This window comes from Schistocerca americana, unplaced genomic scaffold (genome assembly GCF_021461395.2).
Source record: "Schistocerca americana isolate TAMUIC-IGC-003095 unplaced genomic scaffold, iqSchAmer2.1 HiC_scaffold_64, whole genome shotgun sequence".
NCBI classification, from domain to species: Eukaryota; Metazoa; Arthropoda; class Insecta; order Orthoptera; family Acrididae; genus Schistocerca; species Schistocerca americana.
The window spans coordinates 673,255-700,365 of NW_025726390.1; positions in this window are offsets into that span (position 1 = coordinate 673,255).

The window sequence follows — 27,111 nt, forward strand, 5'->3', positions numbered from 1 at the left end:
TTAGAAGGTTCACTCTTCTTGTACTTAAGACGGAATTGTGCCTTTTGTATTCCATCCCGATGCAATTTCTGTGACTCATGGTCAATGTGAAGGCCAAGGGATACAGTAAACGTGCACTGGTGCATCGGAATCTGATACTGGTCTCCCATGCGATGCTCAAACCACAAGCTCTTAGAAGATTCACTCTTCCAGTTTTTAATTCGGCATTGTGCCTTTTGTATTCAATCACGATGCGAATTCTGTTTTTCATGGTCAATTTGAAGGTCCAAGGGATACGGTAAAGCTTCGCTGGTGCATCGGAAACTAACACTGGGCTCCCAGGAGCCGCTCAAACAACAAACTCGTAGAAAATTAACTCCTCTTGTACTTAAGTGGGCATGGTCCCTTTTGTATCCAATCCCGGTGCAATATCTGTGTTCATGGTCAATGTGAAGGTCAAAGGGATACGGTAAACTTGCACTCGTGTATCGGAATCTAGAACAGGTCTCCCAGGAGCCGCTCAAAACGCAAACTCGTAGAAGATTCACTCTTCTAGTACTTAAGTTTGCATTGTCCCTTTTGTAATCAATGCCGATGCAATTTCTGTGTTTCATGGTGAACGTTAAGGTCCAAAAGATACAGTAAACCTGCACTGGTGCACCGGAATCTAATACTGGTCCCCAAGGAGCCGCTCAAAGTAGAAACTCTTAGAAGATTAACTCTTCTTGTACTTCAGTCGCCATTGTGACATTTGGATTCAATCCCGATGCAATTTCTGAGCTCCATGGTCAATGTGAAGGACCAAGGTATACAGTAAACCTGCACTGGTGCATCGGAATCTAATACTGGTCTCCCAGCAGCCGCTCAAATCACAAATTATTAGAAGGTTCACTCTTCTTGTACTTAAGTCGGCGTTGTGCGTTTGTATTCAATCCCAATGCGATATCTGAGTTTCATGGTCAATGTGAAGGTCCAAGGGATACAGTACACCTGCACTGGTGCATCGGAGTTTATTACTGGTCCCGCAGGAGCCCCAAAAAACCGCAAACTCTTAGAAATTTCACTCTTCTTGTAATTAAGTCGGCTTTGTGCCTTTTGTATTCAACCCCGATGCAATTTCTGCGCTTCATGGTCAATGTGAAAGTAAAAGGGATACAGTAAACCTGCACTGGTACAACGGAATCTAATACTGGTCTCCCAGGAGCCTCTAAAATCTCAAACTCTAAGAAAATTCACTCTTTTTGTATTTAAGTCGGCATTGTCTCTTTGGTTTTCAGTCCCGAAGTAATTTCTGTATTTCATTGTCAATTTGAAGGTCCAAGGGATACAGTAACTGGACTGGTGCATCGGAATCTACTACTGGTGTCCCAGGAGCCGCACAACGAACAAACTCTCAGAAGATTCACTCATCTTGTACTTAAGTCGGCATTGTGAACTTTGTATTCAATCCCGATGCAGTTTCTGTGTTTCATGGTCAATGTGAAGCTCCAAGGGATACAGTAAACCTGCACTGGTGCATCAAAATCTAATACTGGTCGCCGAGGAGCCGCTCAAAGCATAAATTCTTAGAAGATTCACTCTTCTTGTACTTAAGACGGAATTGTGCCATTTGTATTCCATACCGATGCAATTTCTGTGATTCATGGTCAATGTGAAGGCCCAAGGGATACAGTAATTCTGCACTGGTGCATAGGAATCTGATACTGGTCTCCCATGCGATGCGCAAACCACAAACTCTTAGAAGATTCACTCTTCTTGTTTTTAATTCGGCATTGTGCCTTTTGTATTCAATCACGATGCGAATTCTGTTTTTCATGGTCAATGTGAAGGTCCAAGGAATACAGTAAACGTGCACTGGTGTATCGGAATCTAATGCAGGTCTCCCAGGAACAGCTCAAACTACAAACTCGTAGAAGATTCACTCTTCTAGTACTTAAGTTGGCATTGTACCTTTTGTGTTCAATCCCGATGCAATTTCTGTGTTTCATGGTCATTGTGAATGTCCAAGGGATACAGTAATTCTGCACTGGTGCATCGGAATCTAATACTGGTCTCCCACCAGCCGCTCAAACCACAAATTCTTAGTGGATTCACCCTTCTTGTACTTAAGTTGGCTTTGTCCATCTTGTATTCAATCCCGATGCAATTTCGGTGTTTCATGGTCAATGTGAAGGTCCAAGGGATACAGTAACCCTGCCCTGTTGCATCGGAATCTAATACTGGTCTCCCAGGAGCCGCTCATACCACAAACTCTTAGAAAACTCACTCTTCTTGTACTTAAGTCGGCATTGTGGTTTTTGTAATATATCCCGATTCAATATCTGTGTTTCATTGTCAATGTGAAGGTCCAAGGGATACAGTGAACCTGCACAGGTGCATCGGAATCTAATACTGGTCTCGCAGGAGGCGCTCATATCACAAACTCTTAGACGAATCGCACTTCTTGTACTTCATTCAAAATTGTGCCTTTTACATTCAATCACGATGCAATTTCTGTGTTTCGTGGTCAATGTGAAGGTCCAAGGGATACAGTAAACCTGCACTGGTGATACGGAATCTAATACTGGTCGCCCAGGAGCCGCTTCAACACAAACTCTTAGAAGATTCAGTCTTCTTGTACTAATGTCGGCATTGTCCCTTTGTATTCAATCCCGATGCAATTTCTGTGTTTAATTGTCAATGTGAAGGTCCAAGGAATACAGTAAACCTGCACTGGTGCATCGGAAACTAAGACTGGTCTCCCAGGAGCCGCTCAAAGCATTAACTCTTAGAAGATTCACTCTTCTTGTACTTAAGAGGGAATTGTGCCATTTGTATTCCATCCCGATGCAATTTCTGTGACTCATGGTCAATGTGAAGGCCCAAGGGATACAGTAATCCTGCACTGGTGCATCGCATTCTGATACTGGTCTCCCATGCGATGCTCAAACCACAAGCTCTTGGAAGATTCACTCTTCTTGTTTTAATTCGGCATTGTGCCTTTTGTATTCAATCACGATGCGAATTCTGTTTTTCATGGTCAATTAGAAGGTCCAAGGGATACGGTAAAGCTTCACTGGTGCATCGGAATCTAACACTGGTCTCCCAGGAGTCGCTCAAACCACAAACTCTTAGAAAATTCACTCCTCTTGTACTTAAGTGGGCATGGTCCCTTTTGTATCCAATCCAGATGCAATTTCTGTGTTCATGGTCAATGTGAAGGTCAAAGGGATACGGTAAACTTGCACTCGTGTATCGGAATCTAGAACAGGTCTATCAGGAGCCGCTCAAACCACAAACTCGTAGAAGATTCACTCTTCTAGTACTTAAGTTTGCATTGTCCCTTTTGTAATCAATGCCGATGCAATTTCTGTGTTTCAAGGTGAACGTGAAGGTCCAAAAGATACAGTAAACCTGCAGTGGTGCACCGGAATCTAACACTGGTCCCCAAGGAACCGCTCAAAGTAGAAACTCTTAGAAGATTAACTCTACTTGTAGTTCAGTCGCGATTGTGACATTTGGATTCAATCCCGATGCAATTTCTGAGCTCCATGGTCAATGTGAAGGACCAAGGGATACAGTAAACCTGCACTGGTGCATCGGAATCTAATACTGGTCTCCCATGAGCCGCACAAATCACAAATTCTTAGAAGGTTCACTCTTCTTGTAATTAAGTCGGCTTTGTGCCTTTTGTATTCAACCCCGATTCAATTTCTGCGCTTCATGGTCAATGTGAAAGTCCAAGGGATACAGTAAACCTGCATTGGTGCATCGGCATCTAATACTGGTCTCCCAAGCAGGCGCTCAAAGCACAAACTCTTAGAAGATTCACTCTTCTTGTACTTAAGGTCTATTGTGCCTTTTGTATTCAATCCCGATGAAATTTCTGTGTTTCATGGTCAATGTGAAGGTCCAAGGGATACGGTAAACCTGCGCTGGTGCATCAGAATCTAAGACGGTACTCCCAGGAGCCGCTCAAACCACAAACTCTTAGAAAATTCACTCTTCTTGTAATTTAGTCGGCATTGTGCCTTTTGTATTCAATCCCGATGCAATTTCTTTGTATCATGGTCAATGTGAAGGTTTAAGGGATACAGTAAACCTGCACTGGTGCATCGGTATTTTATACTGGTCTCCCAGGAGCCGCTCATAGCACAAACTCATAGAAAATTCACTCCTCTTGTACTTAAGTCGGCATTGTCCGTTTCGTATTCAATCCCGGTGCAATTTCTGAGTTTCATGGTCAATGTGAAGGTTTAAGGGATACAGTAAACCTGCACTGGTGCATCGGTATTTTATACTGGTCTCCCAGGAGCCGCTCATAGCACAAACTCATAGAAAATTCACTCCTCTTGTACTTAAGTCGGCATTGTCCGTTTCGTATTCAGTCCCGGTGCAATTTCTGAGTTTCATGGTCAATGTGAAGGTCCAAGGGATACGGTAAACCTGCGCTGGTGCATCAGAATCTAAGACGGTACTCCCAGGAGCCGCTCAAACCACAAACTCTTAGAAAATTCACTCTTCTTGTACTTAAGTCGGCATAGTCCCTTTCGTATTCGATCCCGATGCAATTTCCATGTTTCATGGTCAAAGTGAAGGTCAAACGCATACAGAAAACCTGCACTGGTGCATCTGAGTCTGATACTGTTCTCCCATGTGCCGCTCAAAGCTCAAATTCTTAGAAGATTCACTCTGCTTGTACTTAAGTCGTCATTGTGCCTATCGTATTCAATCCCGATGCGATATCTGTGTTTCATGGTCAATTTGAAGGTCCAAGGGATACAGTCAGCGTGCACTGGTGCATCGGAGTCTAATACTGGTCTCCCAGGAGCCGCTCAATCCACAAACTCAGAGAAAATACACTCTTCTTGTAATTATGTCGGCTTTGTGCCTTATGTATTCAACCCCGATGCGATTTCTGTGCTTCATGGTCAATGAGAAAGTCCAAGAAATACAGTAAACCTCCATTGGTCCATCGGAATCTAATACTGGTCTCACAAGTAACCGCTCAAAGCACGAACACTTAGAAGATTCACTCTTTTTGTATTTAAGTCGCCGTTGTTTCTTTGTATTCAATCCCGATGCAATTTATATGTTTCATGGTCGATGTGTAGGTCCAAGGGATACAGTAAACCTGCACAGCTGCATCGCATTCAAATACTGGTCGCTCAGGAGCCGCTCGAAGCACTAACTCTTAGATGACTCACTCTTCTTGTACGTCAGTCGGCATTGTGCATTTTGTAATCAATCCCGATGCAATATCTGTGTTTTATGGTCAATGTGAAGGTCAAAGGGATACAGAAAACCTGCACAGGTGCATCTGAATCTAATACTGATCTCCTATGAGCCGCTCAAGGCCAAAATTCTTTAAAGATTCACTCTTCTTGTACTTAAGTCGGCATTGTGCCTTTTGTATTCAATCCCGATGCGATTTCTGTTTTTCATGGTCAATATGAGGGTCCAAGGGATACAGTAAACCTGCACTGGTGCCTCTGAATCTAATACTGGTCTCCCAGGAGCCGCTCAAAGCACAAACTCATAGAAGACTCACCCTTCTTGTATTTAAGTCGGCATTGTGCTTTTCTATACAATCCCGATGCAATATCTGTGTTTCATGGTCAATGTGAAGGACCAAGCGATACAGTAAACCAGCACTGGTGCATCGGAAACTAATACTGGTCTCCCATGAGCCGCTCAAAGCACAAACTCTTAGAAGATTCACTCTTCTTGTACTTAAGTCGGCATTGTGCCTTCTGTATTCAATCCCGAAGCAATTTCTTTGTATTATGGTCAATGTGAAGGTCCAAGGGGTACAGTAAAAATGCACTGGTGCATCGGAATCTAATACTCGTCTGCCAGGAGCCGCTCAAAGCACAAACTCATAGAAGATTCACTCTTCTTGTATTTAAGTCGGCATTGTCCCTTTCGTATTCAATCCCAATGCAATTTCCGTGTTTCATGGTCAAAGTGAAGGTCAAACGCATACAGAAAACCTGCACTGGTGCATCTGAGCCTGATACTGTTCTCCCATGAGCCGCTCAAAGCTTAAATTCTTAGAAGATTCACTCTTCTTGTACTTAAGTCGTCATTGTGCCTATCGTATTCAATCCCTATGCGATATCTGTGTTTCATGGTCAATTTGAAGGTCCAAGGGATATAGTAAACGTACGGTGGTGCATCGGAGTCTCATACTGGTCTCCCAGGAGCCGCTCAATCCACAAACTCTTAGAAAATTCACTCTTCTTGTAATTAAGTTGGCTTTGTGCCTTATGTATTCAACCCCGATGCAATTTCTGTGCTTCATGGTCAATGAGAATGTCCAAGGAATACAGTAAACCTGCATTGGTGCATCGGAATCTACTACTGGTCTCACAAGTAGCAGCTCAAATCACGAACTCTTAGAAGATTCACTCTTCTTGTGTTTAAGTCTCCTTTGTGCCTTTTGTATTCAATCCCGATGCAATTTCTATGTTTCATGGTCAATGTCAAGGTCCAAAGGACACGTTAAACCAGCACTGGTGCATCGGAATCTAATACTAGTATCCCAGGAGCCGCTCAAAGCACAAACTCTCAGAAGATTCACTCTTCTAGTACTAAAGTCTGCATTGTCCCTTTTGATTTATATCTCGATGCAAGTTCTGTCTTTCATGGCCAATGTGAAAGTCCACGGGATGAAGTAAACCTGCACAGCTGCATCCGAATCAAATACAGGTCTCCCAGGAGCCGCTCGAAGCAAAAACTCTTAGAAGATTCACTCTTCTTGTACTTAAGTTGGCATTGTCCCTTTTGATTTCAATCCCGATGCAATTTCTGTCTTTTATGGTCAATGTGAAGGTCCAAGGGATACAGTAAACCTGCACAGCTGCATCGGAATCAAATACTGGTCTCCCAGGAACCGCTCGAAGCACAAACTCTTAGAAGATTCACTCTTCTTGTACTTCAGTCGGCATTGTCCCTTTCGTATTTGATCCTGATGCAATTTCTTTGTTTCATGGTCAATGTGAAAGTCCAAGGGATACAGTAAAAATGAACTGGTGCATCGGAATCTAATACTCGTCTGCCAGGAGCCGCTCAAATCACAAACTCTTAGAAGACTCCCTCTTCTTGAACTTAAGTCGGAATTGTGCATTTTGTTTTCAATCCCGATGCAATTACTGTGTTTCATCGTCAATGTGACAGTCCAAGGGATACAGTAAACTTGCACTGGTGCATCGGAATCTAATTCTGGTCTTCCTGGAGCCGCTCAAACCACAAACTCTCAGAAGATTCACTTATCTAGTACTTAAGGTCGCATTGTCCCTTTTGTATTCCATCCCGATTCAATTTCTGTGTTTCATGGTCAATGTGAAGGTCCAAGGGATGCAGCAAATCTGTACTGGTGCATCGGAATCTAATACTGGTCTCCCAAGTAGCCGCTCAAAGCACGAACTCTTACAAGATTCACTCTTCTTGTATTTATGTCGCCGTTGTGCCTTTTGTATTCAATCCCGATGCAATTTCTATGTTTCATGGTCAATGTGAAGGTCCAAGGGATATGTTAAACCAGCACTGGTGCATCGGAATTTAATACTAGTATCCCACGAACCGCTCAAAACACAAACTCTCAGAAGATTCACTCTTCTAGTACTTAAGTCGGCATTGTCCCTTTTGGTTTCAATCCCGATGCTATTTCTATCTTTCATGGTCAATGTGAGGGTCCAAGGTATACAGTAAACCTGCACAGATGCATCGCAATCAAATACTGGTCTCCCAGGAGCCGCTCGAAGCACAAATTCTTAGAAGAATCACTCTTCTTGTACTTCAGTCAGCATTGTGCATTTTGTATTCAATTCCGATGCAATGTCTGTGTTTCATCGTCAATGTGACGGTCCAAGGGATACAGTAAACCTGCAGTGGTGCATCGGAAGCTAATACTGGTCTCCCTGGAGCCGCTCAAAGCACATAATCTCAGAAGATTCACTTTTCTAGTACTTAAGACGGCATTGTCCCTTTTGTATTCCATCCCGATGCAATTTGTGTGTTTCATGGTCAATGTGAAAGTCCAAGGGTTACAGTAAACCTGCACTAGTGCATCGGAATCTAATACTGGTCTCCCAGGAGCCTCTCAATGCACAAACTCTTAGAAGATTCACTCTTCTTGTACGTCATTCGGCATTGTGCACTTTGCAATCAATCCCGATGCGATTTCTGTGTTTCATGGTCAATATGAGGGTCCAAGGGATAAAGTAAACCTGCACTGGTGCCTCGGAATCTAATACTGGTCTCCCAGAAGCCGCTCAAAGCACAAACTCATAGAAGGCTCACTCTTCTTGGACTTAGGTCGGCATTGTGCTTTTCTATACGATCCCGATGCAATATCTGTGTTTCATGGTCAATGTGAAGGTCCAAGGGATACAGTAAACCTGCACTGGTAAATCGGAATCTAATACTGGTCTCCCATGAGACGCTCAAAGCACAAACTCTTAGAAGATTCACTCTTCTTGTACTTAAGTCGGCATTCTGCCTTCTGTATTCAATCCCGAAGCAAATTCTTTGTATCATGGTCAATGTGAAGGAGCAAGGAATACTGTAAACCTGCACTGGTGCATCGGAAAACTAATACTGGACTCCCAGGAGCCGCTCAAAGCACAAACTCGTAGAAGATTAAATCTTCTTGCACTTAAGTCGGCATTGTCCCTTTCGTATTTAATCCTGATGCAATTTCTTTGTTTCATGGTCAATGTGAAAGTCCAAGGGATACAGTAAAAATGAACTGGTGCATCGGAATCTAATACTCGTCTGCCAGGAGCCGCTCAAATCACAAACTCTTAGAAGACTCCCTCTTCTTGAACTTAAGTCGGAATTGTGCCTTTTGTATGCAATCCAGATGCAATATCTGTGTTTCATGGTCAATATGAAAGTCCAAGGGATACAGTAAACCACTACTGGTGCATCGGAATCTAATACAGGTCTCACAGGAGCCGCTCATACCACAAACTCTTAGAAAATTCACTCTTCTTGTACTTCAGTCGGCATTGTCCCTTTTATTTTCAATCTCGATGCAATTTCCGTGTTTCATGGTCAAAGTGAAGGTCAAACGGCTACAGAAAACCTGCACTGGTGCATCTGAATCTAATACTGGTCTCCCATGTGCTGCTCAAAGCACAAATTCTTATTAGATTCACTCTTCTTGTACTTAAGTCGGCTTTGTGCCTTTTGTATTCATCCCCGATGCAATTTCTGTGCTTCATGGTCAATGAGAAAGTCCAAGGGATACAGTAAACCTGCATTGGTGCATCGGAATCTAATACTGGTCTCCCAAGTAGCAGCTCAAAACACGAACTCTTAGAAGATTCACTCTTCTTGTATTTAAGTCGCCGTTGTGCCTTTTGTATTCAATCCTGATGCAATATCTATGTTTCATGGTCAATGTGAATGTCCTAGGAATACGTTAAACCAGCACTGGTGCATCTGAATCTAATACTAGAATCCCTGGAGCCGCTCAAAGCACAAACTCTCAGAAGATTCACAATTGTAGTACCTAAGTCGGCATTGTCCCTTTTGGTTTCAATCTCGATGCAATTTCTGTCTTTCATGGTCAATGTGAAGGTCCAAGGGATACAGTAAACCTGCACTGGTGCATCGGAATCTAATACTGGTCTCCCAGGAGCCGCTCGAAGCACAAACTCTTAGAAGATTCACTCTTCTTGTACTTTTGTCGGCATTGTGCATTTTGTATTCAATCCCGATGCAATTTCTGTGTTTCATCGTCAATGTGACGGTTCAAGGGATACAGAAAACCTGCACTGGTGCATCGGAATCTAATACTGGTCTCCCTGGACCTGCTCAAAGCACTAACTCTCAGAAGATTCATTTTTCTAGTACATAAGGCGGCATTGTCCCTTTCCTATTCCATCCCGATGCAATTTCTGTGTTTCATGGTCAATGTGAAGGTCCAAGGGATACAGTAAACCTGCACTGGTGCATCGGAATCTAATACTGAACTCCTAGGAGCCGCTCAATGCACAAAATCTTGGTATATTCACTCTTCTTGTACTTAAGTCGGCGTTGTCCTTTTCGTAATCAGTCCCGATGCAATTTGTGTGTTTCATGGTCAATGTGAAGGACAAACATAAACAGAAAACCTGCACTGGTGCATCTGAATCTAATACTGGTCTCCCATGACACGCTCGAAGCACAAATTATAAATAGATTCACTCTTCTTGTACTTCAGTCGGCATTGTGCATCCCGATACAATTTCTGTAGTTCATCGTCAATGGGACGTTGCAAGGGATACAGAAAACCTGCATTGGTGCATCGGATTCTAATACTGGCCTCCCTGTAGCCGCTCAAACCACAAACTCTTAGAAGGTTCACTTTCCTTGTACTTAAGTCGGCATTGTCCATTTTGTATTCCATCCCGATTCAATTTCTGTATATCATGGTCAATGTGAAGGTCCGGGGGATACAGTAAATCTGCACTGGTGCATCGGAATCTAATACTGGTCTCCCAGGAGTCGCCCAAAGCACAAAATTTTAGAAGATTCACTCATCTCGTCTTTATGTTGGAATTGTCCCTCTTGTATTCAATCCCGATGCAATATGTGTGTTTTATGGTCAATGTGAAGGTCTAAGGGATACAGTAAACCTGCACTCGTGCGTCGGAATTTAATATAGGTCTCAAAGGAGATGTTCAAAGCACAAACTCTAAGAAGATTCACACTTCTTGTACTTAAGTCGACATTTTGCCTTTAATATTCAACCCTGATGGAATATCTTTGTTTCATGCTCAATGTGAAGGTCCAAGGGATACAGTAAACCTGCACTGCTGCATCGTAATCAAATACTGGTGTCCCAGGAGCCGTTCAAAGCACAAACCCTTAGAAGATTCACTCTTCTTGTAATTAAGCCGGATTTGTGCCTTTTGTATTCAACCCCAATGCAATTTCTGTGCTTCATGGTCAATGTGAAAGTCCAAGGGATACAGTAAACCTGCACTGGTGCATCGGAATCTAATACTGGTCTCCCAAGGAGCCGCTCAAAACACAAAATCTTAGAAGATTCACTCTTCTTGTACTTATGTCGCCATTGTGCCTTTTGTATTCAATCACGATGCAATTTCTATGTTTCATGGTCGATGTGAAGGTCCAAGAGATACGTTAAATATGCACTGATGCATGGAAATCTATTACTGGTATCCCAAAAGCCGCTCAAAGCACAAATTCTCAGAAGATTCACTCTTCTTGTACTTAAGCCGGCGTTGTCCCTTTTGATTTCAATCCCGATGCAATATCTGTCTTTCATGGTCAATGTGAAAGTCCAAGGGATACTGTAAACCTGCACTACTGCATTGGAATCAAATACTGGTCTCCCAGGAGCCGCTCAAAGCACAATCTCTTAGAAGATTCACTCTTCTTGTACTTCAGTCGGCATTGTGCATTTTGTATTCAATCTGAATGCAATTTTTGTGTTTCATGGTCAATGTGATGGTCCAAGAGTTACAGTAAACCTGCACTGGAGCATCGGAATCTAATACTGGTCTCCCTGGACCCGCTCAAAACACAAAATCTTGGGAGAATCACTCATCTTGAACATAGGTCGTCATTGTGCCTTATGTGTTCAATCCTGATGCAATTTCTGTGTTTCAATGTCAATGTGAAGGTCCATGGGATACAGTAAACGTGCACTGGTGCATCAGAATCTAATACTGATCTCTCAGGAGCCGCTCAAAGCACAAACTCGTAGAAGACTCACTCTTCTTATACTTAAGTCGGCATTGTGCGTTTTGTATTTAATCCCGATGCAATATCTGCGTTTCATGGTCAATGGGAAGGTGCAAGGGATACAGTAAACCTGCACTGGTGCATCGGAATCTAATACTGGTCTCCTAGGAGCCGCTCAAAACACAAACTCTTAGAAAATTCTCTCTTCTTGTACTTAAGTCGGCATTGTCCCTTCTGTATTCAATCCCGATGCAATTTCCGTGTTTCATGGTCAAAATGAAGGTCAAACGTATACAGAAAACCTGCACTGGTGCGTCGGATTCTAATACTGGTCTCTCATGAGCCGCTCAAAGCACAAATTCTTCGAAGATTCACTCTTATTGTACCTAAGTCGGCATTGTGCATTTTGTATTCAATCCCGATGCGATATCTGTGTTTCATGGTCAATTTGAAGGTCCAAGGGATACAGTAAGTTTGCACTGGTTCATCGGAATCTAATACTGGTCTCCCAGGAGCCGCTCAAACCACAAACTCTTAGAAAACTCACTCTTCTTGTAATTAAGTCGGCTTTGTACTTTTTGTACTCAAACCCGATGCTATTTCTGTGCTTCATGGTCAATGTGAAAGTCGAAGGGATACAGTAAACCTGCACTGGTGCATCGGAATATAATACTGGTCCCACAATTAGCCGCTCAAAGCAAGAACTCTTAGAAGATTCACTCTTCTTGTACTTAAGTCGCCATTGTGCCTTTTGTATTCAATCCCGATGCAATTTCTTTGTTTCATGGTCGATGTGAAGGTCCAGCGGATAAGTGAAACCTGCACTGGTGCATCGGAATCTAATACTGGTATCCCAGGAGCCGCTCAAAGCACAAACTAACAGAAGATTCACTCTTCTTGTACTTAAGTCGGCATTGTCCCTTTTGGTTTCAATCCCGATGCAATTTCCGTCTTTCGTGGTCAATGTGAAGGTCCAAGGGATACAGTAAACCTGGACTGGTGCATCGGAATCTAATACTGGTCTCCCAGGAGCCGCTCGAAGCATAAACTCTTAGAAGATTATTTCTTCTTGTACTTCTGTCGGCATTGTGCATTTTGTATTCAATCCCGATGCAATTTCTGTGTTTCATCGTCAATGTGACTGTTCAAGGGATACAGAAAACCTGCACTGGTGCATCGAAATAATACTGGTCTCCCTGTAGCCGCTCAAACCACAAACTCTTAGAAGATTCACTTTTTTTCTACTTAAGTCGGCATTGTCCATTTTGTATTCCATCCCGATGCAATTTCTGTGTGTCATGGTCAATGTGAAGGTCCAAGGGACACAGTAAATTAGCACAGGTGCATCGGAATCTAATACTGGTCTCCCAGGAGTCGCTCAAAGCACAAAATCTTAGAAGATTCACTTATCTTGTCTTTAAGTCGGAATTGTCCCTCTTGTATTCAATCCCGATGCAATATCTGTGTTTTATGGCCAATGTGAAGGTCCAAGGAATACAGTAAACCTGCACTCGTGCATCGGAATTTAATACTGGTCTCCCAGGTACCGCTCAAATCACAAAGTCGTAGAAGACTCTCTCTTCTAGTACTTAAGTCGGCATTGTGCCTTTTGTATTCAATCCCGATGCAATATCTGTGTTTCATGGTCAATGTGAAGGATCAATGGATACAGTAAACCTGCACTGGTGCATCAGAATCAAATACTCGTCTCCCAGGAGCCGCTCTAAGCACAAGGTCGTAGAAGACTCTCTCTTCTAGTACTTAAGTCGGCATTGTGCCTTTTGTATTCAATCCCGATGCAATATCTGTATTTCATGGTCAATGTGAAGGTGATAGGGATACAGAAACAATGCACTGCTGCATCGGAATCTAATACTGGTCTCCCATGAGCCGCTGAAAGCATAACCCCTTAGAAGATTCAGGTTTCTTGTACTTAAGACGGCATTGTGCCTTTGTTATTCAATCCCGATGTAATTTCTGTGTTTCATGGTCAATGTGAGGGTCCAAGGGATACTGAAAACCTGCACTGCTGCATCGTAATCAAATACTGGTGTCCCAGGAGCCGCTCAAAGCACAAACTCTTAGAAGATACACTCTTCTTGTAATTAAGCCGGATTTGTGCCTTTTGTATTCAACCCCAATGCAATTTCTGTGTTTCATGGTCAATGTGAAAGTCAAAGGGATACAGTAAACCTGCACTGGTGCATCGGAATCTAATACTGGTCTCCCAAGGAGCCGCTCAAAACACAAAATCTTAGAAGATTCACTCTCCTTGTACTTATGTCGCCATTGTGCCTTTTGTATTCAATCCCGATGCAATTTCTATGTTTCATACTCGATGTGAAGGTCGAAGGGATACGTTAAATAACCCTGGTGCATCGTAATCTATTACTGGTATCGCAAAAGCCGCTCAAAGCACAAATTCTCAGAAGATTCACTTTTCTTGTACTTAAGCCGGTATTGTCCATTTTGAATTCAATTCCGATGCAATATCTGTCTTTCATGGTCAATGTAAAAGTCCAAGGGATACTGTACACCTGCACTGCTGCGTCGGAATCAAATACTGGTCTCCCAGGAGCCGCTCAAAGCACAATCTCTTAGAAGATTCACTCTTCTTGTACTTCAGTCGGCATTGTGCATTTTGTATTTAATCCGAATGCAATTTCTGTGTTTCATGGTCAATGTGATGGTCCAAGGGTTACAGTAAACCTGCACTGGTGCATCGGAATCTAATACTGGACTCTCAGGAGCCGCTCAAAGCACAAACTCAAAGAAGACTCACTCTTCTTATACTCAAGTCGGCATTGTGCGTTTTGTATTCAATCCCGAAGCAATATCTGTGTTGCATGGTCAATGTGAAGGTGCAAGGGATACAGTAAACCTGCACTGGTGCATCGGAATCTAATATTCGTCTCCCATGAGCCGCTCAAACCACAAACTCTTAGAATATTCACTCTTCTTGTACTTAAGTAGGCATTGTGCCTTTACTATTTAATCCCGATGCGATTTCTGTGTTTCATGGTCAATGTGAAGGTCCAAGGGATGCAGTAAACCTGCACAGCTGCATAGGAATCAAATTCTGGTCTCCCAGGAGCCGCTCAAAACACAAACACTTAGAAGATTCACTCTACTTGTAAGTAAGCCGGATTTGTGCCTTTTGTATTCAACCCCAATGCAATCTCTTTGCTTCATGGTCAATGTGAAAGTCCAAGGGTTACAGTAAACCTGCACTGGTGCATCGGAATCTAATACTGGTCTCAGAAGGAGCCGCTCAAAGCAAAAACTCTTAGAAGATTCACTCTTCTTGTACTTGAGTCGCTATTGTGCCTTTTGTATTCAATCCCGATGCAATTTCTATGTTTCATGGTCGATGTGAAGGTCCAAGGGATACATTAAATATGCACTGATGCATCGGAATCTAATACTGGTATTCCAAAAGCCGCTCAAAGCACAAACTCGTAGAAGACTCGCTCTTCTTGTACTTAAGTCGGCATTGTGCGTTTTGTATTCAATCCCGATGCAATATCTGTGTTTCATGGTCAATGTGAAGGTGCAAGGGATACAGTAAACCTGCACTGGTGCATCGGAATCTAATACTGGTCTCCCATGAGCCGCTCAAAGCACAAACTCTTAGAAGATTCACTCTTCTTGTACTTAAGTCGGCATTGTGCCTTTTCTATTTAATCCCGATGTGATTTCTGTGTTTCACGGTCAATGTGAAGGTCCAAGAGATACAGTAAACCTGCACTGGTGCATTATAATCTAATACAGGTCTCCTAGGAGCCGCTCAAAACACAAACTCTTAGAAAATTCACTCTTCTTTTACCTAAGTCGGCATTGTCCCTTCTGTATTCAATCCCGATGCAATTTCCGTGTTTCACGGTCAAAGTGAAGGTCAAACGGATACAGAAAACCTGCACTGGTGCGTCGGAATCTAATACTGGTCTCTCATGAGCCGCTCACAGCACAAATTCTTAGAAGATTAACTCTTCTTGTACCTAAGTCCGCATTGTGCATTTTGTATTCAATCCCGATGCGATATCTGTGTTTCATGGTCAATTTGAAGGTCCAAGGGATACAGTAAGCCTGCACTGGTTCATCGGAATTTAATACTGGTCTCCCAGGAGCCGCTCAAATCACAAACTCTTAGAAAACTTACTCTTCTTGTAATTAAGTCGGCTTTGTGCTTTTTGTATTCAAACCCGATGCTATTTCTGTGCTTCATGGTCAATGTGAAAGTCGAAGGGATACAGTAAACCTGCACTGGTGCATCGGAATCTAATACTGGTCTCCCAGGAGCCGCTCGAAGTACAAACTCTTAGAAGATTAACTCTTCTTGTACTTCTGTCGGCATTGTGCATTTTGTATTCAATCCCGATGCAATTTCTGTGTTTCATCGTCAATGTGACTGTTCAAGGGATACAGAAAACCTGCACTGGTGCATCGGGATCTAATACTGGTCTCCCTGGACCAACTCAAAGCACAATCTCTTAGAAGATTCATTTTTCTAGTACATAAGGCGGCATTGTCCCTTTCTTATTCCATCCCGATCCAATTTCTGTGTTTCATGGTCAATGTGATGGTCCAAGGGATACAGTAAACCTGCACTCGTGCATCGGAATCTAATACTGAACTCCCAGGAGCCGCTCAATACACAAACTCTTGGAAGATTCACTCTTCTTGTACTTAAGTCGGCGTTGTCCTTTTCGTAATCAATCCCGATGCAATTTCTGTGTTTCATGGTCAATGTGAAGGACAAACACATACAGAAAACCTGCACTGGTGCATCTGAATCTAATACTGGTCTCCCATGGCCCGCTCAAAGTAAAAACTCTTAGAAGATTCACTCTTCTTGTAGTTAAGTCGTCATTGTGCCTTTAGTATTCAATCCCGATGCAATTACTATACTACATGGTCAAAGTGAAGGTCAAAGGGATGCAGAAAACCTGCACTGGTGTGTCTGAATCTAATACTGGTCTCCCATGACCCGCTCAAAGCACAAATTATAAACAGATTCACTGTTCTTGTACCTAAGTCGGCATTGTGCATTTTGTATTCAATCCCGATGCAATTTCTGTATTTCATCGTCAATGTGACGGTTCAAGGGATACAGAAAACCTGCAATGGTGCATCGGAATCTAATACTGGTCTCCCTGTAGCCGCTCAAACCACAAACTCTTAGAAGATTCACTTTTCCTGTACTTAAGTCGGCATTGTCCATTTTGTATTCCATCCCGATGCAATTTCAGTGTTTCATGGTCAATGTGAAGGTCCAGGGGATACAGTAAACCTGCACTGGTGCATCGGAATCTAATACTGGTCTCCCAGGAGTCGCTCATATCACAAAATCTTAGAACATTGACTCATCTTGTATTTAAGTTGGAATTGTCCCTCTTGTATTTAATCCCGATGCAGTATCTGTGTTTTATGGTCAATTTGACGGTCTAAGAGATACAGTAAACCTGCACTCGTGCATCTGAATTTTATACTGGTCTCCCTGGAGCCGCGCAAAGCACAAACTCTAAGAAGATTCACACTTCTTGTACTTAAGTCGACATTTTGCCTTTAATATTCAATCCCGATGCAATATCTTTTTTTCATGCTCAATGTGAAGGTCCAAGGGATACAGTAAACCTGCACTGGTGCATCAGAATCAAATACTCGTCTCCCAGGAGCCGCTCTAAGCTCAAAGTCGTAGAAGACTCTCTCTTCTAGTACTTAAGTCGGCATTGTGCCCTTTGTATTCAATCCCGATGCAATATCTGTGTTTCATGGTCAATGTGAAGGTGATAGGGATACAGAAACAATACACTGCTCCATCGAAATCTAATTCTGGTCTCCCATGAGCTGCTGAAAGCATAACCTCTTAGAAGGTTCAGTCTTCTTGTACTTAAGTCGGCATTGTGCCTTTATTATTCAATCCCGATGCAATTTCTGTGTTTCATGGTCAATGTGAGGGTCCAAGGGATACTGAAAACCTGCACTGCTGCATCGTAATCAAATACTGGTGTCCCAGGAGCCGCTCAAAGCACAAACCCTTAGAAGATTCACTCTTCTTGTAATTAAGCCGGATTTGTGCCTTTTGTCTTCAACCCCAATGCAATTTCTGTGCTTCATGGTCAATGTGCAAGTCCAAGGGATACAATAAACCTGCACTGGTGCATCGGAATCTAATACTGGTCTCCCTAGGAGCCGCTCAAAACACAAAATCTTAGAAGATTCACTCTTCTTGAACTTATGTCGCCATTGTGCCTTTTGTATTCAATTACAATGCAATTTCTATGTTTCATGGTCGATGTGAAGGTCCAAGGGATACGTTAAATATGCACTGGTGCATCGAAATCTATTACTGGTAACCCAAAAGCCGCTCAAAGCACAAATTCTCAGAAGATTCACTCTTCTTGTACTTAAGCCGGCATTGTCCCTTTTGATTTCAATCCCGATGCAATATCTGTCTTTCATGGTCAATGTGAAAGTCCAAGGGATACTGTAAACCTGCACTGCTGCATCGGAATGAAATACTAGTCACCCAGGAGCCACTCAAAGCACAATCTCTTAGAAGATTCACTCTTCTTGTACTTCAGTCGGCATTGTGCATTTTGTATTCAATCCGAATGCAATTTCTGTGTTTCATGGTCAATGTGATGGTCCAAGGGTTACAGTAAACCTGCACTGGTGCATCGGGATCTAAAACTGGTCACCCTGGACCCGCTCAAAACACAAAATCTTCTGAGATTCACTCATCTTGTACTTAGGTCGTCATTGTGCCTTTTGTGTTTAATCCTGATGCAATTTCAGTGTTTCATTGTCAATGTGAAGGTCCATGGGGTACAGTAAACGTGCACTGGTGCTTCGGGATCTAATACTGATCTCTCAGGAGCCGCTCAAAGCACAAACTCGTAGGAGACTCACTCTTCTTATATTTAAGTCGGCATTGTGCGTTTTGTATTCAATCCCGATGCAATATCTGTGTTTCATGGTCAATGTGGAGGTGCAAGGGATACAGTAAACCTGCACTGGTGCATCGGAATCTCATAGCACAAACTCTTAGAAGACTCACTCTTCTTGTATGTAAGTCGGCATTGTGCCTTTTATATATAATCCCGATGCGATTTCTGTGTTTCATGGTCAATAGGAAGGTCCAAGGGATACAGTAAACCTGCACTGGTGCATTGTAATCTAATACAGGTCTCCTAGGAACCGCTCAAACCACAAACTCTTAGAAAATTCACTCTTCTTGTACTGAAGTCGGCATTGTCCCTTCTGTATTCAATCCCGATGCAATATCTGTGTTTTATGGCCAATGTGAAGGTCCAAGGAATACAGTAAACCTGCACTCGTGCATCGGAATTTAATACTGGTCTCCCAGGTACCGCTCAAAGCACAAAGTCGTAGAAGACTCTCTCTTCTAGTACTTAAGTCGGCATTGTGCCTTTTGTATTCAATCCCGATGCAATATCTGTGTTTCATGGTCAATGTGAAGGATCAATGGATACAGTAAACCTGCACTGGTGCATCAGAATCAAATACTCGCCTCCCAGGAGCCGCTCTAAGCACAAGGTCGTAGAAGACTTTCTCTTCTAGTACTTAAGTCGGCATTGTGCCTTTGTTATTCAATCCCGATGTAATTTCTGTGTTTCATGGTCAATGTGAGGGTGCAAGGGATACAGTAAACGTGCGCTGGTGCATCGGAATCTAATATTCGTCTCCCATGAGCCGCTCAAAGCACAAACTCTTGAAATATTCACTCTTCTTGTACTTAAGTAGGCATTGTGCCTTTTCTATTTAATCCCGATGCGATTTCTGTGTTTCATGGTCAATGTGAAGGTCCAAGGGATGCAGTAAACCTGCACAGCTGCATAGGAATCAAATTCTGGTCTCCCAGGAGCCGCTCAAAGCACAAACACTTAGAAGATTCACTCTACTTGTAAGTAAGCCGGATTTGTGCCTTTTGTATTCAACCCCAATGCAATCTCTGTGCTTCATGGTCAATGTGAAGGTCCAAGGGATACAGTAAACCTGCACTGGTGCATTGGAATGTAATACAGGTCTCCTAGGAGCCGCTCAAAACACAAACTCTTAGAAAATTCACTCTTCTTTTACCTAAGTCGGCATTGTCCCTTCTGTATTCAATCCCGATGCAATTTCCGTGTTTCACGGTCAAAGTGAAGGTCAAACGGAAACAGAAAACCTGCACTGGTGCGTCGGAATCTAATACTGGTCTCTCATGAGCCGCTCACAGCACAAATTCTTAGAAGATTCACTCTTCTTGTACCTAAGTCCGCATTGTGCATTTTGTATTCAATCCCGATGCTATATCTGTGTTTCATTGTCAATGTGAAGGTCCAAGGGATACAGTAAACCTGCACTGGTGCATCGGAATCTAATACTGGTCTCCCAGGAGCCGCTCAAACCACAACATCTTAGTAAATTCAGTCTTCTTGTTATTAAGTCGGCTTTGTGCTTTTTGTATTCTAACCCGATGCAATTTCTGTGTTTCATGGTCAATGTGAAAGTCGAAGGGACGCAGTAAGCCTGCACTGGTGCATCGGAATCTAATACTGGTCTCACAATTATCCGCTCAAAGCAAAAACTCTTAGAAGATTCACTCTTCTTGTACTTAAGTCGCCATTGTGCCTTTTGTATTCAATCCCGATGCAATTTCTATGTTTCATGGTCCATGTGAAGGTCCAGGGGATAAGTGAATCCTGCACTGGTGCATCGGAATCTAATACTGGTATCCCAGGAGCCGCTCATAGCAGAAACCCTCAGAAGATCCACTCTTCTTGTACTCAAGTCGGCATTGTCCCTTTTGATTTATATCCCGATGCAAGTTCTGTCTTTCATGGTCAATGTGAAGGTTCAAAGGATGCAGTAAACCTGCACAGCTGCATAGGAATCATATATTGGTCTCCCAGGAGCCGCTCGAAGCACAAACTTTCAGATGATTCACTCTTCTTGTACTTAAGTCGGCCTTGTGCCTTTTGTATTCAACCCCGATGCAATTTCTTTGTAACATGGTCAATGTAACGTCCAAGGGATACAGTAAACCTGCACTGGTGCCTCGGAATCTAATACTGGTCTCCCAGGAGCCGCTCAAAGCACAAACTCTTAGAAGATTCACTCTTCTTGTAATTAAGCCGGATTTGTGCCTTTTGTATTCAACCCCAATGCGATTTCTGTTCTTCATGGTCAATGTGAAAGTCCAAGGGATACAGCAAACTTGCACTGGTGCATCGGAATCTAATACTGGTCTCCCAAGGAGCCGCTCAAAACACAAAATATTAGGAGATTCACTCTTCTTGTACTTATGTCGCAATTGTGCCTTTTGTATTTCATCCCGATGCAATATCTGTCTTTCATGGTCGATGTGAAGGTCCAAGGGATACGTTAAATATGCACTGGTGCATCGGAATCTAACACTGGTATCCCAAAAGCCACTCAAAGCACAAATTCTCAGATGATTCACTCTTCTTGTACTTAAGTCGGAATTGTCCCTTTTGATTTCAATCCCGATGCAATATCTGTCTTTCATGGTCAATGTGAAAGTCCAAGGGATACTGTAAACCTGCACTGCTGCATCGGAATCAAATACTGGTCTCCCAGGAGCCGCTCAAAGCACAATCTCTTAGAAGATTCACTCTTCTTGTACATCAGTCGGCATTGTGCATTTTGTATTCAATCCGAATGCAATTTCTGTGTTTCATGGTCAATGTGATGGTCCAAGGGTTACAGTAAACCGGCACTGATGCATCGGAATCTAATACTGGTCTCCCTGGACCCGCTCAAAATACAAAATCTTGCGAGATTCACTCAAATGGCTCTGAGCACTATGGGACTCAACATCTTTGGTCATAAGTCCCCTGGAACTTAGAACTACTTAAACCTAACTAACCTAAGGACATCACACACACCCATGCCCGAGGCGGGATTCGAACCTGCGACCATAGCAGTCCCGCGATTCCGGACTGCAGCGCCAGAACCGCTAGACCAACGCGGCCGGCCGGGAGATTCACTCATCTTGTACTTAGGTCGTCATTGTGCCATTTGTATTCAATCCTGATGTAATTTCTGTGTTTCATTGTCAACTTGAAGGTCCATGGGATACAGTAAACATGCAATGGTGCGTCGGAATCTAATACCGATCTCCCAGGAGCCGCTCAAAGCATAAACTCTTAGAAGAATCACTCTTCTCTTAAATAAGTGGGCAATGTGCTTTTTGTAATTAAATTCCGAAGCAATTTCTTTCTTTTATGCTCAATGTGAAGGTCCAAGGGATACAGCAAACCTGCACTGGTGCATCGGAATCTAATACTCGTCTCCCAGGAGCCGCTCAAAGCACAAACTCGTAGAAGACTCACTCTTCTTGTACTTAAGTCGACATTGTGCGTTTTGTATTCAATCCCGATGCAATATCTGTGTTTCATGGTCAATGTGAAGGTGCAAGGGATACAGTAAACCTGCACTGGTGCATCGGAATCTAATACTGGTCTCCCATGAGCCGCTCAAAGCACAAACTCTTAGAAGATTCACTCTTCTTGTACTTAAGTCGGCATTGTGCCTTTTCTATTTAATCCCGATGTGATTTCTGTGTTTCACGGTCAATGTGAAGGTCCAAGGGATACAGTAAACCTGCACTGGTGCATTGGAATCTAATACAGGTCTCCTAGGAGCCGCTCAAAACACAAACTCTTAGAAAATTCACTCTTCTTTTACCTAAGTCGGCATTGTCCCTTCTGTATTCAATCCCGATGCAATTTCCGTGTTTCACGGTCAAAGTGAAGGTCAAACGGATACAGTAAACGTGCGCTGGTGCATCGGAATCTAATATTCGTCTCCCATGAGCCGCTCAAAGCACAAACTCTTAGAATATTCACTCTTCTTGTACTTAAGTAGGCATTGTGCCTTTTCTATTTAATCCCGATGCGATTTCTGTGTTTCATGGTCAATGTGGAAGTCCAAGGGATGCAGTAAACCTGCACAGCTGCATAGGAATCAAATTCTGGTCTCCCAGGAGCCGCTCAAAGCACAAACACTTAGAAGATTCACTCTACTTGTAAGTAAGCCGGATTTGTGCCTTTTGTATTCAACCCCAATGCAATCTCTGTGCTTCATGGTCAATGTGAAGGTCCAAGGGATACAGTAAACCTGCACTGGTGCATTGGAATGTAATACAGGTCTCCTAGGAGCCGCTCAAAACACAAACTCTTAGAAAATTCACTCTTCTTTTACCTAAGTCGGCATTGTCCCTTCTGTATTCAATCCCGATGCAATTTCCGTGTTTCACGGTCAAAGTGAAGGTCAAACGGATACAGAAAACCTGCACTGGTGCGTCGGAATCTAATACTGGTCTCTCATGAGCCGCTCACAGCACAAATTCTTAGAAGATTCACTCTTCTTGTACCTAAGTCCGCATTGTGCATTTTGTATGCAATCCCGATGCGATATCTGTGTTTCATTGTCAATGTGAAGGTCCAAGGGATACAGTAAACCTGCACTGGTGCATCGGAATCTAATACTGGTCTCCCAGGAGCCGCTCAAACCACAACATCTTAGTAATTTCAGTCTTCTTGTTATTAAGTCGGCTTTGTGCTTTTTGTATTCTAACCCGATGCAATTTCTGTGTTTCATGGTCAATGTGAAAGTCGAAGGGACGCAGTAAGCCTGCACTGGTGCATCGGAATCTAATACTGGTCTCACAATTATCCGCTCAAAGCAAAAACTCTTAGAAGATTCACTCTTCTTGTACTTAAGTCGCCATTGTGCCTTTTGTATTCAATCCCGATGCAATTTCTATGTTTCATGGTCCATGTGAAGGTCGAGGGGATAAGTGAATCCTGCACTGGTGCATCGGAATCTAATACTGGTATCCCAGGAGCCGCTCAAAGCAGAAACCCTCAGAAGATCCACTCTTCTTGTACTCAAGTCGGCATTGTCCCTTTTGATTTATATCCCGATGCAAGTTCTGTCTTTCATGGTCAATGTGAAGGTTCAAGGGATGCAGTAAACCTGCACAGCTGCATAGGAATCATATACTGGTCTCCCAGGAGTCGCTCGAAGCACAAACTTTCAGATGATTCACTCTTCTTGTACTTAAGTCGGCCTTGTGCCTTTTGTATTCAACCCCGATGCAATTTCTTTGTAACATGGTCAATGTAACGTCCAAGGGATACAGTAAACCTGCACTGGTGCCTCGGAATCTAATACTGGTCTCCCAGGAGCCGCTCAAAGCACAAACTCTTAGAAGATTCACTCTTCTTGTAATTAAGCCGGATTTGTGCCTTTTGTATTCAACCCCAATGCGATTTCTGTTCTTCATGGTCAATGTGAAAGTCCAAGGGATACAGCAAACTTGCACTGGTGCATCGGAATCTAATACTGGTCTCCCAAGGAGCCGTTCAAAACACAAAATATTAGGAGATTCACTCTTCTTGTACTTATGTCGCAATTGTGCCTTTTGTATTTCATCCCGATGCAATATCTGTCTTTCATGGTCGATGTGAAGGTCCAAGGGATACGTTAAATATGCACTGGTGCATCGGAATCTAATACTGGTATCCCAAAAGCCACTCAAAGCACAAATTCTCAGATGATTCACTCTTCTTGTACTTAAGTCGGAATTGTCCCTTTTGATTTCAATCCCGATGCAATATCTGTCTTTCATGGTCAATGTGAAAGTCCAAGGGATACTGTAAACCTGCACTGCTGCATCGGAATCAAATACTGGTCTCCCAGGAGCCGCTCAAAGCACAATCTCTTAGAAGATTCACTCTTCTTGTACATCAGTCGGCATTGTGCATTTTGTATTCAATCCGAATGCAATTTCTGTGTTTCATGGTCAATGTGATGGTCCAAGGGTTACAGTAAACCTGCACTGATGCATCGGAATCTAATACTGGTCTCCCTGGACCCGCTCAAAATACAAACTCTTGCGAGATTCACTCAAATGGCTCTGAGCACTATGGGACTCAACATCTTAGGTCATAAGTCCCCTGGAACTTAGAACTACTTAAACCTAACTAACCTAAGGACATCACACACACCCATGCCCGAGGCGGGATTCGAACCTGCGACCGTAGCAGTCCCGCGGTTCCGGACTGCAGCGCCAGAACCGCTAGACCAACGCGGCCGGCCGGGAGATTCACTCATCTTGTACTTAGGTCGTCATTGTGCCATTTGTATTCAATCCTGATGTAATTTCTGTGTTTCATTGTCAACTTGAAGGTCCATGGGATACAGTAAACATGCAATGGTGCGTCGGAATCTAATACCGATCTCCCAGGAGCCGCTCAAAGCATAAACTCTTAGAAGAATCACTCTTCTCTTAAATAAGTGGGCAATGTGCTTTTTGGAATTAAATTCCGAAGCAATTTCTTTCTTTTATGCTCAATGTGAAGGTCCAAGGGATACAGCAAACCTGCACTGGTGCATCGGAATCTAATACTCGTCTCCCAGGAGCCGCTCAAAGCACAAACTCGTAGAAGACTCACTCTTCTTGTACTTAAGTCGACATTGTGCGTTTTGTATTCAATCCCGATGCAATATCTGTGTTTCATGGTCAATCTGAAGGTGCAAGGGATACAGTAAACCTGCACTGGTGCATCGGAATCTAATACTGGTCTCCCATGAGCCGCTCAAAGCACAAACTCTTAGAAGATTCACTCTTCTTGTACTTAAGTCGGCATTGTGCCTTTTCTATTTAATCCCGATGTGATTTCTGTGTTTCACGGTCAATGTGAAGGTCCAAGGAATACAGTAAACCTGCACTGGTGCATTGGAATCTAATACAGGTCTCCTAGGAGCCGCTCAAAACACAAACTCTTAGAAAATTCACTCTTCTTTTACCTAAGTCGGCATTGTCCCTTCTGTATTCAATCCCAATGCAATTTCCGTGTTTCACGGTCAAAGGGAAGGTCAAACGGATACAGAAAACCTGCACTGGTGCGTCGGAATCTGATACTGGTCTCTCATGAGCCGCTCACAGCACAAATTCTTAGGAGATTCACTCTTCTTGTACCTAAGTCCGCATTGTGCATTTTGTATTCAATCCCGATGCGATATCTGTGTTTCATTGTCAATGTGAAGGTCCAAGGGATACAGTAAACCTGCACTGGTGCATCGGAATCTAATACTGGTCTCCCAGGAGCCGCTCAAACCACAACATCTTAGTAAATTCAGTCTTCTTGTTATTAAGTCGGCTTTGTGCTTTTTGTATTCTAACCCGATGCAATTTCTGTGTTTCATGGTCAATGTGAAAGTCGAAGGGACGCAGTAAGCCTGCACTGGTGCATCGGAATCTAATACTGGTCTCACAATTATCCGCTCAAAGCAAAAACTCTTAGAAGATTCACTCTTCTTGTACTTAAGTCGCCATTGTGCCTTTTGTATTCAATCCCGATGCAATTTCTATGTTTCATGGTCCATGTGAAGGTCCAGGGGATAAGTGAATCCTGCACTGGTGCATCGGAATCTAATACTGGTATCCCTGGAGCCGCTCAAAGCAGAAACCCTCAGAAGATCCACTCTTCTTGTACTCAAGTCGGCATTGTCCCTTTTGATTTATATCCCGATGCAAGTTCTGTCTTTCATGGTCAATGTGAAGGTTCAAGGGATGCAGTAAACCTGCACAGCTGCATAGGAATCATATACTGGTCTCCCAGGAGCCGCTCGAAGCACAAACTTTCAGATGATTCACTCTTCTTGTACTTAAGTCGGCCTTGTGCCTTTTGTATTCAACCCCGATGCAATTTCTTTGTAACATGGTCAATGTAACGTCCAAGGGATACAGTAAACCTGCACTGGTGCCTCGGAATCTAATACTGGTCTCCCAGGAGCCGCTCAAAGCACAAACTCTTAGAAGATTCACTCTTCTTGTAATTAAGCCGGATTTGTGCCTTTTGTATTCAACCCCAATGCGATTTCTGTTCTTCATGGTCAATGTGAAAGTCCAAGGGATACAGCAAACTTGCACTGGTGCATCGGAATCTAATACTGGTCTCCCAAGGAGCCGCTCAAAACACAAAATCTTAGGAGATTCACTCTTCTTGTACTTATGTCGCCATTGTGCCTTTTGTATTTCATCCCGATGCAATATCTGTCTTTCATGGTCGATGTGAAGGTCCAAGGGATACGTTAAATATGCACTGGTGCATCGGAATCTAATACTGGTATCCCAAAAGCCACTCAAAGCACAAATTCTCAGAAGATTCACTCTTCTTGTACTTAAGTCGGCATTGTCCCTTTTGATTTCAATCCCTATGCAATATCTGTCTTTCATGGTCAATGTGAAAGTCCAGGGGATACTGTAAACCTGCACTGCTGCATCGGAATCAATTACTGGTCTCCCAGGAGCCGCTCAAAGCACAATCTCTTAGAAGATTCACTCTTCTTGTACATCATTTGGCATTGTGCATTTTCTATTCAATCCGAATGCAATTTCTGTGTTTCAAG